Genomic DNA, 21,272 nt, shown 5'->3' on the forward strand with positions numbered 1-21,272 from the left:
CTGCACAAATTAAGCCCTCTGCACTGTGATGTCCGCTGCTGGAGTAGATATGGGAACCCGCCGCCTGACGGAGGCGTTGCATTAAAGCACTTTGTGCGTCTACGCGCGTATTTACAACGTCACCGTAACCTCAATACGTTGGCAGTGCACTGCCCTCAACCCGGGGCATGTATGTGTGTGTGTGTGTGTGTGTGTGTGTGTGTGTGTGTGTGTGTGTGTGTTGTCTAATCGAGGCCCATTTCTTTGCAAACCCTCGCATCAGAAAGGGCATCCGGCCCGGCGCGTGCGGCCCGCTAATCACTACGGCTGATTCAATGTCACTGGAAAGGCCTGCATTATTTAGCGTCTCACTTCACAGCATGTCACGTTAATTAAAGAGCCCGAGATAACGGCGGGGCGGGAGGGGAAAGAAGAGAGGTGGTGTGTGGACGCAGGACGAACAAAGTACACACTGGTAAGTTGAGAAGGAAAAGACGCCGGGATGGAAAGAAGACAAGAAAAGAAGAGATAACCTGAGACACACACTCATACGCACGCGGCCAGGTAGCCACCCGATGATAATGGTGCTTGTGGCTGTTGCTGCTGGTATTACTGAGGGCCTGAGAGAGAGAGAGAGAGAGAGAGCCTGTGCCTCTGCTGTGAGCCATTCACTCACGTTTAGTCCCTATCACTCAATTATACGCCGTATGTCTGGCCGGGCCTGCGGCGATCAGTCACACTTATCTCTGGGATCGCTTCTGACGGAACAAAGACTGACTCATAAGAGTGACAGACTGGCTTGTGTTTTCTTTCTCCGCACAGGACGGACAGGAGGACACGTGAGGAGGGGGCGGGGAGAGCGGAGGAAGAAGAGATCTGATTGAATGAATAGATGTTTACACCCGCACTGAAAAGCTGCGGGTACCAAGTTGTGCAACATGAACATATAACTGGATTAGGGTTGATTTTGTATTAACTGGCTGCTTACTCGATTAACAGCCTTTCTTTATACGTGTCACATTGAGAGGGTTATTTTATTGTTATATTTATAGTTTGTCTGGTGGTTCGTACGTCGTATATTGCAACAGAACCCATGAGACGAACAAATTATTGCGAGATGGAGTCGAAAAATTGGGGAAGCAAAAGAGGGTAAAAAAATAAATAAAAGAGGGAATAATAAAGAAAGCGTGGGTGGAAGATGAGAGAGGGGGAAGAGAGCAGACTACAAAGCGAAGGCGTAGTACAGCTGGAAGGGACGTCGAGAAAGATAGAGACAAAAGACAAAAGACAGATCCTAAAAAGCATACAGCTGCAGGCAAAAAAAAAGAAAAAAGAACACTGGTTCTTCTAATTTGATTCAATATTCCCAAAAGCTGGGCCACCAAAACGCAATTAGACACAGTAATTAACTTATTCTACTCGGCCCGTTGAAACAGGGGCAGACTGATAGAAATGTCAATAGAGACACGATTTGTGTATGTTGCATCACAGGGCCGCACGGAAGAAACAAACAAGATAAGGCGAGTGGTCGCGCGGACAAACGTCCACACGCTCACTCCCTGGTGCAGGAAGTGGACGTGCAAGGTGCCGCCCAGCGCGTCCGCTAATGGGGGGGGGGGGGGGGATTCAGGATGGGGGATCGAGACGCAACCAGGTCAGGGTGGGGGGGGGGGGGGCTTTCCTCGGCTCGCAGCGCTTTGATTCGTCTATGTGAGAAAGACGCACAGAAAAGAGATAACGAGCAGATTGGAAACGAGATAAAAAACGAAAAATGGCTGCAAAGTGAAAAACAAAAACAAAGCTGCCGACGACTTGAAGGGAGAGTGTTTGTTCAACGTGACTCGCCTGCTTTTAGCACCCGGGAACGACCACTGTATGTGTGCCTCGTGTGTGTGTGTGTGAAAGTGAAAGTGGGTCCCTGTGTTGTGTAGGTGGAGAGAGGCACACTCATTAATATGTTGTTTATGTTTTCAACAAATGCATTTGTGATATCTGATATATAACAGCGTTCCTTTCAGTAATTAAATATCGGCTTTGTGTTTTGATTTGTTTTCACATGACGAGCTGAGGTCTCTTCCACGTCGACCCGGGTGTGTGTGTCATAGGGACTTGTAGCTGTGGAGACATTGTGCGTCCACGAAGGTCGTGAAGAGAGATGGGTGGCTGCTCGGTGAGTGGTTTTCTGTTGCCCGTGTGGCATTGAAGCATGCCTGAACTAGCTCCTTAGCTACCTCCACCATGCTTTGATGGCGTGCTGGTGACAGAAAATGAGCGCGACAAAGACGTCATTCATCGGTCAATAGCCAGGCCCGCCCACAGTTTACCATAGCGAGGTGACACCGGCCCGCCCTCTCCTGGGACGCTGACACGAACAGGGAAATCATCTATTGAAAGCCAAACCATGTTGCATACCCGACTTATATGAACTGTGGCCTTGTGCAAAGACTTCCTCCTCCTCGTCCTTACTTTCAGCTTGAAGAAGAAGAAGAAGAGGAAATGTATATGAAAGACACGGAAGGAGAAAGGGCTGTTCGATCATTTTCCGAAGAGCCCGTTGGTCTCTCAACGTCCCCTTTATGGCTGTGAGAACAAATGACCAAAGGGTAGTTTTCCCTGGGAGATGGAGCCCCACAAACTGGGAGTAGTCATTTGAGTCGGGCTTTCAGGACACTGGCAGAAACAAGAAATCAATGAGACAAACTGAGAGCAGAGGAAGGGGAAATGTGATTGATTGAGATGAGGATTTGGGCTGTCTGCCTGTGCTCAACTCGTCAGTTCTCTTAACACTCCCTCCACTCCACCTTCATCATTTAGTCCTTCCTTCAGCCTGACCCCCTCCCTTCTTCCTCTCACTTTCCCCCAACAAACAGTTTTTCTCTCCTCTTTTACACCCAATAGAAGAGGCATCTTCTGTGACCCCTACTCTCAAGAGGTTACGATAAAGAAGTGGTAACCTTTAGGTTGAATCCAGAACACATCGTTCATTTGACCCTCCCCTCCCTTGATTTCCTTAATGTTTAAATAAAACCTTTTCAGCGGGTCTTTTCAAAAGGAAATGTGCTTTTTATATGGCCCCATAGGACATGAAAGATGACACTCTATATTGTTGAGACAGCGCTGAATAACGGGAAGACCTTGACAGCAGCAGAGTGCGCCATGATGTCAAATAGCCGTTTAAATATCACGCTGTTATTGTTTACGCCACCGACGAGGACAACGCCTTTGTCCCGATTCATTTAAGCAACATTAAAAGTGATAAATGCCCCCCCCCCAAAAAGAACAAAATCCCCTCTGTCGCTGTCTGATGCGTTCCAAACACCTGGAGCCATCTTTACATCTCCATTAGCAGGTGGGGTTTCATCAGTGTTTTGGCAGTGGGGGGTGGGGCGGGGGGTGGGGGTCCAGTTTTTCCATTTTGATGACAAAGTGTCTGAGATAATAGAGCTGAAGTGCAGGCTGAAGGAAAAGTGAAAACCGAGCACTCAGCCGAGTGCTGAATGCGGCCAATCGAAGGGTTAAGCCAGCTGTGACTAACACACCCACGCTGGGCTTCTATTGGACGGTCGGTGGCAGCCATCCATGATCTTGAGAGGGGGGGGGGGGACGGAGGGACGGACAGGCGCGAAGTTGAGTGGATTAGCAGGAAGCTGAGGAGGAGGGGGGGTGGGGGGGGGGGGTGACAACATGTAATTACCTATTTACCCCCCCCCCTTTAGTGCAAACCCTCATCGGAGGCTAATTGAGCGGCGCATTAGCGAGAGGGTCGTAGAGATAGCGGAGCAGGACTGGGGGAGGGAGAGAGGGAGGGGAGAGGAGGACCAGATATACTGGCAGCGGCTTAGGGGGCGAGCAGGTTAAAGAGAGGGAGGGGTGGGAGAAGACAGAGTGGAGGAATGTGTCCTCTGATGTATCTTAAGGGGACGAGAGGGCAGCAGCGCATTAAAGAAATGCTCGGACAGCAGTCACACCGGATCGGCAGCGCAAGCGCGTGTTCATCAAAAAAAAAAAAACTACTGTGGCCAGCTTTTTTTGTAAGTGAGACAAATTGCTGGACCGTTGATCAGACGAAACATCCTGAAACATTTGAAGATATCACCTTTGCGTGTAGCACATTCTCTTCCTACCATCGGTACAACAATCAAGAGGTTGATTAATGGGGGAAATAATCGGCAGATGACTCGCTAATGAAAAATCGTTAATTCCAGCCCTGGTGCATTGCGAGGGAATTTTCCCTTACCCGGTGCTAAGGTATTGATGTTTTTGTGTCTCGGGTGCATTCCAGTGTTTCGAGAGATCGAGCTGCTAGAAGCTAGCGCCTCGAGGCAGGACCACAGTATCCTCTCTGCAGTAACAATACTTCATGAAGGGGGTAACATTTCAGCAAAATACTCGGCCTCCAGCGGCGTACAGTACTAAAGGGGTTAGGGGGGGTGGGGGGTCAGTCATCCCTGAAATGTGTTTTAGCACATGGCTGAATGAAGAGAAGGGATGATCTATGGATGGATGAGCTTGCGTCTTGGTTGCGGTGTGGCTGCCGTGGCCCCGTGACATGCTCCACCGCTGCCAAGGCTGGACACACACATCGGGACAAACATGTGACGCAGGTGCACACACAGACACACACCATCTACTGATCATGCTGGCTGGGTGACCTCCACAAGCAGGTGGAATGCAGCAGTAATAATTTACAGGCCTATGGGCGGCTTTCCCGTGGAATCAAATATGGATTTGTTCCGGACCAGTAGCGGGCTGAATCTTCAATAACTTCTCCAGTTATAACTTGCATCCTCTTCTATTATATACCATCTAGAATATTTGTGTATATGTGTGTGTGTGTGGGGGGGGGGGGTGGGGGGGGGGCCTTTATCTTCCGCTCTGTGCCCGGATCAAGAGGGCATTTACCCGAGCTCTTAAGCAGGAAGCCGACACACATGCACATCCCACGGCCCCCGACGACTCGAACCGTGCAGCAGATCATGGAGCCCACTTTGTGCATTCACCAAATTCCACAGAAACGGCCTTGCCATTATGAAAGAAAAGAAAAGCACACTTTCCTCTCCAGCGAGCGGTAACGCGACCGCTGACACGCGGCTGACAAAGCGGAGCTCGGCGTGAAATCAAAGGAGCGCAGCTTCACCCCCCCCCCCCCCCCCCCCCCCCTACGCCGACCCCCCCCAAGGTGACTTCATGTGGAGTGGGCAAATTACAGCCGAGGCCGTCGGCTCTCCTTTTCTCCACCTCTTCGAGGCGCGAGCGGAGAGGAGAGAAAGAGAGGACCCTAGGAGGATCAAATCAATTAGTGAGTGCAAAAAAAGTCAAAAAAAAGGGAGAAAAAAACGGAGGCAGAGTGAATGTGACGAGTCAACTAAAGCAGAAAGAGTAACAGCGACGGCCCCTTGAAGGTCGAAGGGGAAGCAACGAGACAATTCAGTCCTGAAATACATTTCTTGATCAATCTTCTCCGATGTCATGTTACAAACGGCGGAGAGAGAAGGATGGGGTTACGCGGCCGCTTCCCTTCCCATTGATCCTGGCCAGCGGCGGGGTGGGGGCACATGAGAGCGACTCAAAATAACATGCAGGGAAATCGGACAGACGTGAACACTATACATGGATTTTCTGGATTTTTTTGGGGGGGGGAATGACTGAAACGACCATGAACCATAACAGATACAATTAGGAAGGGAATTATTTGCCTGAAACTAGATCACATCCCACATATGGTGCAATTTATAGCGGGGGGGGGGGGGTGTATGCCACAATAATTGGCCTCTACCTGACGGGGAGGCGCTTCGTTAACGTAGGTGTCGCACGTGCCGGTTCCCCGTGGGAACATGTGACCGTTGGCTGTGTGACTTGCGGGGTTAAAAAGCTCCTCCATTTCTCGATGCGGAACATGAATTTTTACTTGGGACGCACGGAGAGAAACGACGTGGAAATAAAAGAGAAGGTCTCATCCCTTCAAGTTTAAAAAGAGACACAGGAGAGAAAGAGAGAGCAAAACCCACATCCCCTCTGGCTCAGTAATTAAGACTGGGGACAATAAATATGTAATGGGGGCTTTTTCCTTCCTCCTCCCTCCCTTGGAGACGGGACCGCAGGGAGACGGGCCCAGGAAGAAACAACTAAGTACACTGGCCATTAAAAATTGATGCGAGGGACGCCGGCCCCCGACCCGCCTCCGCCGACCGACCGACCGCCCGGAAAAAGTTGTGATGGAAGTTGCCGTGGTTACCGGGCTCCCAAGTGGTCCTCGGTTGTCAGGGTGAATCAAATCGGACATCCGAGCACCACAGCCGGCGTGTCCGCCCATCGTGCAGCTGCTGCTGCTGCTGCTGCTGCTACTGGGGGGCAGCTCAACCCAATGATGTCACCAAGGAGGGAAGTTGGTACCTACAGTGTGTGTGTGTGTGTTTTTTGAGGATATTTGAGTGTATAAAGAAGAGAGAAAGATGGAGAGACTGCCATGATCTCCCAAACAGCCCACTTAAAAAGCTCTGGTAGCGCCTGCCAGAGTGCTCCGTCTGGTCCCGGCGCGTTGTATAATAAGAGGGTTGCCTTTTAGTTTCCATGAGGGAAACTGCTGTGGCTTTAAACAGATCGGAATCTCGTTGCTCATTGGACTTCAAAACCATGACCTGAGACCTACGCGGACCCGTCGGTGTTGTACGTTACTGCAAATTGTGCTGAGAGAATAAAGCATTTGTCATACAGAGAGAGAGAGATCAATAGCAAACTGCCCGCTTGTCTTTGCTTAGCAGTGAAACTGGAACCTGAAAGGGAGAGTTGACTTTTAACCAAAACCCAATCCGCCTGTATCGACACCTTTAAAGCTCGCCGATTAAGGGATCTATATATACTGTAGTTTGTCTGGTTTGACAACCTCCTGGAGGTTGATCGCCTGGTAACTACTAAAAGTCCAAAAAAAATATGAAGCATAGCCTCGGGTAAGACCTTCGTTCACAGAGATTTCAAAAGAGTAGTAATGTCGTAAAAATAGAATATGTTTAATAAATGAATAAGCTTTATAGGTCCCGGCAGATGGATAATGGTACCCATCTCCTCAAAAGCTATGCTACAAACATTGTGAGGTTATGGCTGTGGTAGGATGTAATAATAACATCCTTTCATTTAATATCATTTCAAACACTTTTGGATAATGCTTTTTTTTTTTATTTAAATTTACTCATAATGAAAGTTTTGTTATGAACAGATTTACTCTAAATATCAAAAGTCTGTGAAAAAGACTGATGTATTACTTGGAAAAGTCCTTCATCTTTTTGGATTTTGACTGATCTGAGAAGCATCCAACACAATTTAAATTGCAGCATCCCTGCGATGTCGTTTTGTTCTTGATGGGATTTCAGTTGGAGATGTATACGTTATAATAATAGCTACAGCAACGCCAAGCTTGTCTTGCAGTCGAGGAGACTGGGGGCCATGGAGGGAAATACTGATAAGGAGAAGGGTCCCCCCCCCCCCCCCCACACACACACACACACAAACTAACATGGGACACCAACATAGAGCAAAGACTCATGTTCTTACACATTTCTTCCGAGTTGATGGAGATTGATATAAATGTTGCATAGTCCCCTCATGTTTGATATATGGGAACACCAACACACACACACACACACACACACACACACACACACACAGGCACACACACACTGACAAGCACAGACACGCTAGAGAAAGATGGACGCGGAGAGGCTGTCTGTCAAGGCGTGTCCTCGTTTCCGCGTGTCACCGCTCTGCTAACGACGTCCTCCATCATGACGCAGGGTCATCGGAGTGGACCTAGGGGTCACGGGGTCAGGCAGAAGCGCTGGTAGCGCTCTCTGCTTTACAAACTAACACCAACCACTAACAATAGAACTGTTTCGCCCCGTGGAACAGTGAAGACAGAGAAGGGCGCGCGATTTGCAGGGACATCCAATAATAAGCAGAGACTTTGAACCGGCTTTGGGCAGCGGCACCTTTTTTTATTGCTGTTTCCAGGGTTAGAGACGAGGGAGAGCGAAACCCACCGCAAGGTCACAGACGCAAAGCCGCTTACACAGCAGCATATCAAACCATTATATCGATGCAATCTATTTCACGCACCAGATTATTGGAAATCTACAGCATGAGGGGGCGATTTGTCGACCGGCACTACTCTATTGAGACCATCACATCGGGTCCTCTTTGGCCGGATTAGCAAAGCATGCGACGGAGCGGCTGCTGGTAACACCAATATCACTCCGTTCTGTGTGGCGTGGGCAACGGGGAAGAAGAGATCTTAAGCAATGACGGGCTAAAGGGCAACACCAGCGTGCTCTTTGGAAGTTGAGTGGCAAAGAAAATAATAATTCAGCTAAACGAAAGCACCGCGACGGTGTAGGTGACATCCCGGGGGCCACATTGGTGTGGACGGTGCGACGTCATGGCAACGCCGAATCCATTCTCATTAAGAATCTCACATTTCAGAGTCAGTCGTTGACAATAAAACGGATTGAGCTTCACCGGCATCTGCAGAAAATCTGCCTACAAAATCTACACAAAAAGGGCATCTGCATGGAGACCACCACGTGTATTTTATACCAAAATATATCCTTTAAAAGAAAGTTTTTGGTTTCAGGAGTACCTCCCTGTCCCCCCGCCTCCTTCTCATAATCCTCCGCAACAAAGAAAAATGCCTCTTGCATAAAACAACTCACCTCGGATGAACAATATATATATATATATACACTCACCGGCCACTTTATTAGGTACCCCATGCTAGTAACGGGTTGGACCCCCTTTTGCCTTCAGAACTGCCTCAATTCTTCGTGGCATAGATTCAACAAGGTGCTGGAAGCATTCCTCAGGGAGTTTGGTCCATATTGACATGATGGCATCACACAGTTGCCGCAGATTTGTCGGCTGCACATCCATGATGCGAATCTTCCGTTCCACCACATCCCAAAGATGCTCTATTGGATTGAGATCTGGTGATTGTGGAGGCCATTTGAGTACAGCGAACTCATTGTCATGTTCAAGAAACCAGTCTGAGATGATTCCAGCTTTATGACATGGCGCATTATCCTGCTGAAAGTAGCCATCAGAAGTTGGGTACATTGTGGTCATAAAGGGATGGACATGGTCAGCAACAATACTCAGGTAGGCTGTGGCGTTGCAACGATGCTCAATTGGTACCAAGGGGCCCAAAGAGTGCCAAGAAAATATTCCCCACACCATGACACCACCACCACCAGCCTGAACCGTTGATACAAGGCAGGATGGATCCATGCTTTCATGTTGTAGACGCCAAATTGTGACCCTACCATCCGAATGTCGCAGCAGAAATCGAGACTCATCAGACCAGGCAACGTTTTCCCAATCTTCTATTGTCCAATTTCGATGAGCTTGTGCAAATTGTAGCCTCAGTTTCCTGTTCTTAGCTGAAAGGAGTGGCACCCGGTGTGGTCTTCTGCTGCTGTAGCCCATCTGCCTCAAAGTTCGACGTACTGTGCGTTCAGAGATGCTCTTATGCCCACCTTGGTTGTAACGGGTGGTTATTTGAGTCACTGTTGCCCTTCTATCAGCTCGAACCAGTCTGGCCATTCTCCTCTGACCTCTGGCATCAACAAGGCATTTCCGCCCACAGAACTGCCGCTCACTGGATGTTTTTTCTTTTTCGGACCATTCTCTGTAAACCCTAGAGATGGTTGTGCGTGAAAATCCCAGTAGATTAGCAGTTTCTGAAATACTCAGACCAGCCCTTCTGGCACCAACAATCATGCCACGTTCAAAGTCACTCAAATCACCTTTCTTCCCCATACTGATGCTCGGTTTGAACTGCAGGAGATTGTCTTGACAATGTCTACATGCCTAAATGCACTGAGTTGCCGCCATGTGATTGGCTGCTTAGAAATTAAGTGTTAACGAGCAGTTGGACAGGTGTACCTAATAAAGTGGCCGGTGAGTTTATATATATATATATATATATAAAATACAAGACTCATGATCATAAAGGGATATAATGATCTAATCTGTCACTTCCTCAAAGTCTGATAGGCCAATACATCAGCGCATGGGAAGTAATCCATCACGGGGCAGCGGCAGGTTATGGCGGAGTGCTGATGGATAGGAGCTGGGGAGGGAGAGAGAGGACGACTGATAACGCCCTTGTCGGAGTTATGAAGAGAAAAGCGAGAGGTGTGTGTGTGTATGGAGGAAGGGGGGGGGGGCAAATGCAAGACCAAAATGTGTTCCATACAGACTCGATTGTCACTCTTTGTCATCGAGGGGAGGCTTGTAAGCATCCCCAGAGTATGTGTGTGTGTGTGTGTGTGTGCGTGTACAGTAGATGAGTGTGCTCTATGCAGCATGTTAATTATCACACCAACTGCTCACTAGGAAATGAATATTACTTGAAAGGGAAGCGGGGTAAAAAACGTGTGTGTTTGTGTGCACACTGTAGCTTCCCCTTTCATACACGCGCGTGTGTGTGTGTGTGTTGTGGAATTCAAAGCATTTGACCCCAATCTGCGCTCCTGCATTATTTATAGTCCGATGCCAGCTTCCCTTTTGTTTGTTTTTCCGGAGCTCGTCTGTGGTTTGGAAGTGTGGGAAAAAGCGGTAGGGGGAGTGCAGGGGGGGCGGCACAGATAACAGGAGGTGTACCCAGGAAACTCTCTCCATCTCTTTATGGGTAATCACAACAAATCCCATCAAAAAAGCATGAAGGCAGAGCGCCGTTTCCTCCACAGTAAACAGTTTGGGAAAGTACAGCTACTACAGAGCTATTCTCTCTTTGGCGTACACACACACACACACACACACACACACACACACAACGTTGTTCGCTTCCCCGGGCCTGGGCTGCCGAGGGCAACAGTGTGCATCCTCTAGGACCTTCTTCTGGGCAAAATCAATGGCAGCCAGCAGCCTTCCACACTGAGCGCCTCCATTTCTTCTTTTTCTTTTCCCCAGCAAAGGGAGCGGTACCAGTCTGAGAGGAGAGCCTGGTCGGGGTTGGTCCCGCCGAGCGCGGCACAACGTGGGGGGAAATATCACCGTGTGGGTCTGTGTGCAACCAATTTGTTGTCGAGCTAAATGTACGCCGCTTGTGTGGTTGTGGTTGTGTGTGTGTGTGTGTGTGTGTGCGTGCGCTGCCCTTTGTGAGCCAATGCCAGCAGGGAGGTTTGTTGGGTTCCAATCAGAGCAATGTAGCTTAGCAATTCTCATTCGGACGATTGTTCCCTTTCATGCGGGGGGGGCATACGTTAAGCTCGCCTGCAAATAACCCCAGCTCCCCCCTCTCCACACACACATACATACACACAAATACACTGTTTATGTGTCTTTGTGTGTCTCTCACTCACGCACACACTGCTGGCATGGCAGACTGGTTTTCTAATCGGTGAATCAGCATATTGGCCAAGAAATGCCAGATTACGTTATAATCCCAGCGTTTTGGTGCCTTTAACTCAGCACACGCGTGTGCGTCATGGTTTCGACACCGGCCTATTATGTCTGCGTTCCGCGTGTGTGTGTGAGGGGGGGGGTAAACTCCTACGCCTGCGCACACACAAACACACATGCTCACGCTCGCAGGTTTAAGGGGCGGGACAAAGTCTCCAATTATTATTATTATTATTATTTCTCTCTTAGAGCAGCCGAATGGCATGCGTCCTTTTGGTTTGCCACTGGGAGGATGAAGGAAAGCACAGCAGCAGCATCCTCGCCGCTGAGCTGTAAACCGGTGCTCCATTGAAAGAAAAATACTCCACAGCTTATCGACGTTCCAACCGAGACAGCAGCCGAGTCCCGTCCGTAACCCGAGAAGACAACCTTGTTATTTTCAATAAACCTATTATAGAAGCTTCTTATGAAAGGCAGCGAGGGGGGGAGGGGGGGGAAAGTGGGGGTTGGTTAGGGGCCTCTCAGCTTCGGCTCGCAGGACGTACGGTGGAAAGCGATGCCAATCTCTACACCAGGGGGATGTATTAAATGGCAGGTCTAATTTAATATTGCAACATTGAGAGACCCGCTGAGGAACTTCCTGTGTCTAAAGGCCGCCCAGGAATGGACTAGTCGGGGAATCGCCGAGTAAGGGGCTTTTGGGATACATTAGCGAGGAAGGGAAATGATTTTGCGGTGGTGAGGGAGGGGCGCGGCGGGGGGGGGGGGGGGGGTGTTGTGCGTCCACTGCGTGCCGGTGCGTTGCACAAGAGGAGAGATGTTTCAGCTTCACGCCAGAATGAATGGCCCGGGGGGAGAAAACCCTGCGATGGAACACTATTTGGGGTCTTCTGGGCTTTACTTACCCTTTAACCATGTTCTAACCGCAGATCTTATTTCAGCGCGCAGTAGAAAAAAAAACATTGGCTTCGAGACAACTCAACTCGCGATTATGATTGTTTAACATCCTACCCCCCCGCAGGTTGTTGGCACCATTTCCTGTGGCCATTTCATCCTCGTGGTTCGAGGGAGAGTCACCCGCGTTCAACCCTGTGGCCGCCTGCCCGCCGAGGACTGAGCACGTCTAGTAATTTCAAATGTTTTGATGCTTGTAAAGAGATTACAGTTGCATGCATGCATGCATGCATGCGTGAGTAAAGTGTGCACGTGCGGGTACATGTGCGCAGGGCCTGTGGCACATCCCCAAACCAGCGGCCACCTCCCGTGAACCTTTAAACCTCCTCAGAGGTCAGTCTTTGGCGTGATCGTTACACACGCTGAGCCCTGGTGCAATCAAGACCAACCGTGAAGGATGTTAAGAAAAACGCACGCACACACACACACACAGGGACATGAGTTCTGTGAACCCAGGTGCCCCAGGGAGTCTGAAGGGAACGGGGGAGGCGAAACACAAAATACAAGAGATGGGATTCGTGTTTTGGACCCCCCCCCTCCCCTCCAGAGAGAAGCACAGGGAGGAAGGAATAACGAGCACGATAAAGGATGAAGGAAGGGACAAGAGAGCGGCCGCTCGGCTCAGCAGCCTCATCCCAATTCCACTGGCGAGAGCAAGCAGAGGGGACAATTAGAGTCAATAATTACAAATGTACGGGCAAACAGTGGTGAGGGCGAATCCCGGGGATTACAATCGGAGATGGACTGACCGAATTAATGATCGCCGGTAGCCCCCGTTTAGTTTGTGAAACCCGGAGCTCGGAGGTGAGGACTTTCACAGAGGAGGCGGAGCTAAAACGCTCTCCTCTTACATAAGTCCCTCGCATTTAATCCGTGAAACATTCCTATAAATGTCTGCATGGCTACGCCAGCGCTGATCGATAAGACGTGGAGTGACTCACACATGGAAACATCCTGGCTTTATTGTTCTTAGCATCTGGAGGTCAGCAGCTCTCCAAAGGCAACTTCATCTCGCAAGACAGAGCCAGAGATGTGTTGCAAAGGTGGGATAGAAAGCAAAGAGATGCAAAATGGGCTACATGTGCTGGTTTGCATGTTTTCAGAAGAAAAGGCAGGCTCAAAATGATTCGTTTCGTGGACACGTTAAGAGTCGGAAAATAGTGTCAACATATTTGAGCCATGTTTAGAAGTATGAGGTTACACCAATCCAAGTTCAAACCCCTCAGCAGTCATTTTCCAAAAAAAGAGAAAACTGGATTGAGGTGCATATAAAAAAAATATATAATTAAATGATATGCATTTCAAGACACTACAGGCAAATAGGGTACAGTAGCTAAATGAGTTTGAAATGTTACGTTTAAATAAGGCTTTCTATTGCTAACGTTTCCGATAACTACTGATTCAAAATAGATCAAAGTATTGACAAAAGTACCTAGATGTGGATTTTGGAGGTTTTCTTTCGGTCTTGAAAATAGAAAAGATATGTAGGGAAAAACATTGCAAATCTTAAAATGTGACCAGTGCAAAGAAAATAAACAATGTTTCCGCCTGGTGTGTCTCTCCTTGAGAGAAAATCCAACGCAAACAGCTGCCTGTGATGCATGACGGACGTGTAATCTCTGGGAAAATACCACAGCAGTGACCGCTTAGCGCCACAGATATAGCCAATGGCAACAAAAAAAAAAAAGAAAAAAAAAAAAAGGAAAAGATGAATAAAGAGGGTTTGCATGGCTGCCCATTTCAGTGGCTAAAGTTACACATTCTGTTCACAGAGGCCTTTCTCCAGGGGCAGAAAGCCGCCCAGACGGCACCTCCACAGACGTCCACGCAGCGCCCAGAGCGCTGGGGACGTGTCTCCGCGCGGCCCACGGGAGGAGGAATGAGAGAAAGGGAGAAGGAGAGAGGACGAGTGCGAAGGCGAACACGGGGGGAGATTAAAATGAGTAAAGCATCAGACAAATGAAACCGCCGTAGAAGATGCAGAGGACGGAGAGGGCCATTGGGAGCAAATCCTCTGGCAGAGGGGGAGAAATGATGTGGAAGTCCTGCAGCCGTGGCCGCTAAGCCCCCAGATTACACTGTGTGCTGGTAACGAGGGGGGGAGGGGGGGGGGGGGGGCGAGCGACACGTAGAAGGAGAGCAAGAGAGAGCGGGAGATGGGGTTTCTGTGGGAGAAAAAAAAAATAGTATAAGACTTTGAAAGAAATAAGGCTTTGTGGTTTGGCACCGCTTCTTTATCTTTTTTTTCGCGATGTCAAACCGCCGTGCGAGCTGGGGGGTGGGGGGGGGGGGGGGGGAGACGGAGGAGACGGGGGAGACGGAGGGAAGAGGGAGCGACGAGAGACAGCGAGAAGACGGTAATTGAGGGAGGAGGACAAGCGAAAGGGAAGGCGAGGACGTTAAGTGAAGGAGGAAAGAGGATGGGTGGGGTACGCTTCAGCTTTTTGGCGCCGGAGGGCCTCGGAGTGTGTGTCCGCCCCGCGGGGGTGTGTGTGTCTGCAAGCTTGATTTGGAAAATGAAATTGTTGTTGTTGTGCCCTCTGATTGGGGGGGGGGGGGGGGGGGGCATTAAGGGATCACCCCAAACCACAAACTCTTTCTTTTCTATCTGTCTGTCGCTGTCTGACAGTCCTCCATTTTTCTCTGTTCCGCATTATACTCGTTCTCCATATCTTCAAAGCCCACGCATGCACGCACTCACACACACACACAGCACACTAAATAAATACGGGGATCTGATGCCATGTCTCTCTCTCATCCTGTGGAATCATAAACAGTGTGCTCGCCGCCTACCGCCGAGACGCCGCTTAGGATTCAAAAGAGGAATACAGATTCGAAAGACGCGACAAAGCAGTGTTTTGCAATGAGAAAGAAAGACGGAGCAAAACATGAAGGCGAGTGGTAAAAGGGAGCGACGGGAGACAAGCGGGGGGGGAGGGACGAGTTGGGGGAGTCTCAAATCTAAATTTTTAATACCTTGCCATATGCGCATCTCCACAGGTGAAGCCTCTTTTCAGCTCCTTGCTACTAATTACCGATTCAATGCTGGGTTTATGGAGGACCCGAGAAGAGAGTTGAAGGTGTCTCCTTCAAACCTGTCACTGTCAGGATTATCAATCCCACCCCCGCCCTCCACCAAGCATCAGGCCGCCCCTCTGGAGCCCCCCCGAGAAGAGGCCTTGAGTCACAGTCGCAGTGAAAAGAAGACGTAGGTGGGATTCGCTTTCAAGCTCCTCGGCCCCGAAAAACAAATAGAAAAGAAGCTTCTTTCTGTTTGAGTTGCCCTCTCCGCGCGTGGCGTGCCCCCCCCCCTCCCCCATGCAGCACAACACACACAGCTTGCTTGGGAGACACGCGGCATCCATCACAGCTTGCGCAACTTAATCTCAACGAGAGGAGGAACAGCTGCATCGGCACGCACACGGACACGCGGCGTGAGAGCAGTTGAGGGTAAGAGCACTGGTCCATCCACAGACCAGCATGTGACCAGCATGTGACCAGGCACCTCTGACCCGGGAGCAGCAGGCTGCGCCCGGTGAAGCGCGGGTTGGGGGTCGGCTCGCATCGACCACTTCGCCCTCCGTCGTAAAAAAGGTCAATCAATAGCCTACAGGTGCTCTTTAACAGTGACATATGGAATAATTCAGATTTGATGTAAGGTGACCAACGTCCACTGTGGGAGAGCAGTTCTGTTCGAGGTGAGCCCTCCGGACGGGCGCCGATTCTGCAGCATGCGGAAACACCGACCCACCATTTGACACGCTGTAGACGAGAACATGCAGCCGCAATTCTTCAGCGCTTGCATCAATATGGACCAATCAATCATTTGGCGTTTAAAGTAGCGGCTAATGTAGAAGTACCATTCTGGAGGAAATGGCGTGACGTAACTGTCCCCATAAACTATAGGAAACACGGGGCCATTGTATATACCTAAATATAATTACCCAGACATGCGTCAAAGTACTTGCATGATGGATTCGTAAGCCGGCGAGGTCTGTAATGCTTCTATAGATGGTGAGCAAGACTGCTGACTACTGTCAGACACACACACACACACACAAATTACAGCACATTACAGTGATCAAGCTGCAAAGTGGCGAGAAATATAACAGTGTCACAACCTGCCTCGGGTCTCGCAGGGCAAACTGGGGGGGGTTCAAGTAAATCAATCATAAATGTGTTTCATCCCCAATTGCAATGTCTAGCGTGTGTCCAACCGGATTGTGTGCAGGCTGGCAGAGTTCACCGCCCCCCCCCCCCCCCCCCCCCCCCCCCCTCCGCAAATCCACTGTGTCTGAAGTGTTCGCGCAGATTTGCATAAATTGACTTGCAGGTTGAACCGACCGACGGCCATTAACGGGTTCACCCCTCAGCGTCCAGCATCCAGATGTGTGCCGGTGGCATCGTGATAAATACCTTTGAGCATGTTCTGATTGAGGTAGGGGGGGAGGGGGGGGGCACCAAGCCCCAATGGAAAAACCAAGCGGTTTACAGCCTCCTTAATCTCTCATCAGCATTAGAGGAGGAAAAACTCATTTTGAAGAGCCGCCGGTGGAACTGGATGCCCCCCCCCCCCGGCAGGCACTTCGTATTTACTGTATTGACAGGAGCAGCGGGACGCTGCAGGAAACACAGATCAGTGCATGTTGCGTTGTGAGCTCAATACAAATCAGAACCGTGGCTCGTAGTAATAAACACCATTGATTAGGGCTGAAAGGGGGGGGGGGGGGGGTGGTCGATGTGAACTATAAGCTATACTATAAGCTGCACACCTTCATGCACACCAAGTCTGGAATATTACAGAAACACCTGCGTGACAAATTCAAAAGGAATTAAGGAGAAAAAAAGGGGGGGGGGGGGGGGGGGTGTTACAACTGTTCGTCCTGGGGAGGGAAGATAAGGCGTGTGTCAGCTCGCAGTGACACATGCGCGCAACCCACGGGATAAGTGCAGAGGCGCACAGGCGCTACCATACATGACAACTTGTTCCGCGCACGTACACATCAACATAAACAATTACACTGGGGGGGGGGGGGTCCAACAGAACGACGGCAGACGGAGCTCACCATATCCAGCATCCCGCCCGGCGCGTGCGTGCGTCCGTCCGTCCGTCAGGGGGGGTGGGGGCCGACGAGAGCAAATAAACTCGCAGTGTGAGGTAGAAGCAGATCTCCGTCCGTCGTCCGCCCGAGTTACATCCAGCGGGGCTGCAGCCGGTGTGCCCAAATGCGCCGCGCGCGCCTCTCTCTCTCTCTCTCTCTCTCCCTCCCTCCCTCCCTCCCCCCTCTCTCTCTCTCTCTCTCCCTCCCTCTCCCTCTCTCCCTCGACGCAGACGCCGCGCGTAATGATCCCTGACTCCCCCCCAACAAAGGGAGGGGTGGAGGGGTAAATTGTGTGGTGAGTTTTTTTTTTTTTCATATACTTTATGGAATCAACAAAACCAATTTATAAATTATAAGACACTCTACTTTTAACCCATAAGATCGTCCCAGTCCATTTGTTAAAAGGTACAGATTATCTGTTATCTCCCGTGAGAAGCAGCTCGGCTTCCAAAGGGCACTGTAAAAACGGGTAGAAATGATTACGCATGCAAATCGTTTGTATTTTACTGCAAGTGAATTAGTCCGCAAACAAATGTACAATTATGGGTAACTACCACCTATTCCTCGACAGTAACAACTGCAGCCTAAAAAACAATTTTTTAAGTAAAGTTTACCTTCCCTGATTAAGTAATGGTTATTAAGTCATATTGTCCAATTTTTAACAACAATTGTTAGGTATTAAGTGCTTACAATCTAGAGTTAATATTACCTCCTTTTTCAGTAATCCGTTGTATGTGTTAGGTACACTTTACCTCAATTCTGTTAATGTACCTTAGTTCTAAAATGTAGATATGCGTGAAATCTAACCCAAACAAACAGAGTGCAAATTGTTACCTCACATTTATTTGAGTAGATTCTATAGGTTGTTTTTTTATAGTGTGTGGGAATGAACATCCTGGTTAGTTGTGTGATTCAGACAGCTTCCCCAGTCTGCATGTGAGAAACTTAAACTCAAGCATATTGGTAGAGCAAACCTCCGACTTTAGTCCCACTTTTTTTTTGACAAATCCGTTTTTTGAGAAGGAGAAAACATTTGGAAAACGGTTCAGTTCCAGGTAAGGACAACAGGGGGCGTTTTTCAGACCATGTCATCAAGGTGCTTCTGATGAATGTGGTGCCAGAACCATCTGCATGCTGCCAAAGAGGCAGCAAAAAATAGAGAAAAGGGCGAGAGCACAAGACAATTCCATTCCACTGCACCACACACACACACACACACACACATCTGGGTTTGCTGACCCAATCAAGTGGTGCGGCAGATCTCCCATTCGAGGCGATGCAAATGAGAAACTCCTCAGCTCAGAGGGTCCAAGCAAAAGCACTCACGCACAGACACACTGACAGGAGACACGCGTGCGTGCCCACACACTCACAGCGACCCACAAATACCAAAAAGATAGTGAGTCAGCACTAAGAGATAAGGGATTCTGCTTATCGAGTTAACTTCACTAGCTAAAATAAAATCTGGGGACTGTGTTTGATGACAGTCATGACGCCTACACTGAAACACACTCACACACACGCATTTTGGACTTAACTTATACACCGACAAACACATATGGCTATGTGGGCTCAATATTCATGTTGTGCATATGCATGGATGCTCCCTGTATGTAAAGAAACGCAGCCACAAACACACACACACACGCACGCACACACGCACAGGCCTGCAGGCATAGTGCGCTGTCCTTTCAACCTACTCATTGATCGGTTTTCCATGTTGCCGTTGTTTTAAGTCATGCATGAACTGTGCCTCGGCTCCCCACTCTAACCAGGCGTTACACATCGTGTGCTCGAAACCTGCACAAAATGGCTCCACTTTATTCTGCGATGTAGTGTAGGCTTTTCTTGGAAAGTGTCCCCCTCTCATATCATGCTGTCAGCAATATGTGGGCTTTGAATCTCTTTGTTTCTTAGCCTGGAGGATGGTGGAAACTGAAATTCCTTTTGCACCTCTAAACCGCTGGCGAACCGATGCCCCTCTGAGGTCGACATCATCCCATAATTGTACGATTGTGGAGATAAGAAAATCTTTGGCGCAGAGTGGATCCCAGAGATGATCTCTTAAACGCACAATATTGAAAACGATTAAAGGCCAGGCGACCTGTGACCTCGCCAGAGGGGTAGTTGGGTACAACGAGTGCTGGCTCTGTGGGGACATTGAGCCAATGGGACACACAGGAAAACAAGTATTTACCGTAAGCTTTGGACCTCTCTCCTACCGCGGATATTATTCAACTAATCATAACAGGAAAAAAAGTGTATCCAGTTACAGTAATGATGTCTCCGTTCCATTTAGGTGAGCGAGTGGCTCGATGCCCGGGAGCTGGAAGAGTCCTCACTGCTGTAAATTAAAAACAACCACTGCTGATGACATAAGTCCTTTTCATTCATTGATTGTTGGTTATATTTCACATAGCGAATGAAGGTGTCCACCAATCACGTTGTGCAGACTTTATATACTTGACATATTATTTAATTTATGCCCCCACTGACCAGGGGAATTTTAAATTGGGGAATTTTTTTTGTGAAATAACATTCAACCTTCTTTAAAAATAATAAATATACTTATTTGGGCTTTGTGTATATGCACTTGTCATCAAATGGCATTAATAAGACTATTCGGCAGTAGTCTACGGATTCTACAGATTTTTTATGAACAAAACAAACAGAAAACATTTTATTTTTATTTGTTTGTAGTTTCTCGTGTTAAGCATTATGTGAAGCAATGTCAAACAGCTTGAACGTTTTGCAAAACGCTGTCTTTTGTATTTGATTCACAGATTCCACAGTTTAGTTTAAAATAGTATTTTACCCAAAAAGAGAATCAGAGAAGGAAACACGTCGAAGCTAACGTTAGCTAGCTAGCAACCCTTCGTAGCTAACATTAGCTAACATTAGCTACGAAGGGTTGAAAGAGAAAGAAAGAGACGGTTGGTTTTATGATACGTGCACTACTGAGCAACTTTCACCTGATCGAAGGAGGCCCCGCCTCCAACGCTACGCTCACCTCGCTTTTTACGTCCTCGCTTTTTACGTCCATGGTGTCAACGGAGAGGCTTCAAGTTACGAACCCAAACGCCAATGTGAGACCGCCTTTAACCAGCACGGGCCAGAACCCCCTCCCCATTTCAATTAAATGTTTTTGTAATTCATTGCAAGTATTTTCTGTTATTTATTGCATTTCTGCAATAGAATTCAAAAATTTCAAAAAGTATTGCACACTTTCATTTAAAAAGTAGTACGATATGAGCCTTTCCTCTATAGCTGTGTTTGTCAAGGGCAAACTAAAGGACCTGCGTCAGAGACCAGGTGGACAAAAAATGATTCAACAAAAAAAAAAAAAGAAAGAACACGCGTCATGGAAGAGTGGCTTACGCAACGTACTGGAGATTGAACCGTCAGACGTTCTATCTGAGGATCATAAGCTAAACCAGAAGTTTCCTCATATTATACAAAATGTGTAAATGTGAGTAGACGCTGAAAAGGAAATTGATCTAAATAATTAATTACATTATCTTCACTTGCTATAAAAGTGAAATGAATACATCAGCTGGGAATTTTGTATCATATAATAGACCAAACATTAACCGGCAGACTAACTCGTAATGACAGTATTCTTTACCTACACCCCCCTAATGTCCGGCAAACGGGCCTAACAAGTGGGGGGCAATAGTGCGCCAAAGGGCCCCTTGTTTCGGCACCTTAAAGTTCATCTGGTGACTTATGAGAGGGGCCGCAGAGCGGCTGCCCATGAAAGCCGTGACATTTCGATAATTGCCTCTAATCTCAGCATCACAGAGAGCTGCGATGCCTCCTGCGCGGACACGCACACACACACCCTAA

The 21,272-nt window shown here is 48.6% G+C and overlaps 1 protein-coding gene across 24 annotated transcripts in view; it reads right to left on the reverse strand.

Annotated features, from left to right (window-relative positions):
- ptprdb (protein tyrosine phosphatase receptor type Db) overlaps positions 1 to 21,272 on the reverse strand; it is a 116,188-nt gene that overhangs the window by 54,832 nt on the left and 40,084 nt on the right. Inside the window, exon 1 of one of the 24 annotated variants that reach the window (XM_037471434.2) lies at positions 17,391 to 17,546. The exons of the other annotated variants lie outside the window; for them this stretch is intronic. The gene's annotated coding sequence lies outside the window, so the exon portion shown is untranslated. Of the gene's footprint in view, positions 1 to 17,390; positions 17,547 to 21,272 lie in introns of those variants that run through there. 24 annotated transcript variants of the gene reach the window in all.

This window comes from Pungitius pungitius, chromosome 9 (genome assembly GCF_949316345.1).
Source record: "Pungitius pungitius chromosome 9, fPunPun2.1, whole genome shotgun sequence".
NCBI lineage: Eukaryota > Metazoa > Chordata > Actinopteri > Perciformes > Gasterosteidae > Pungitius > Pungitius pungitius.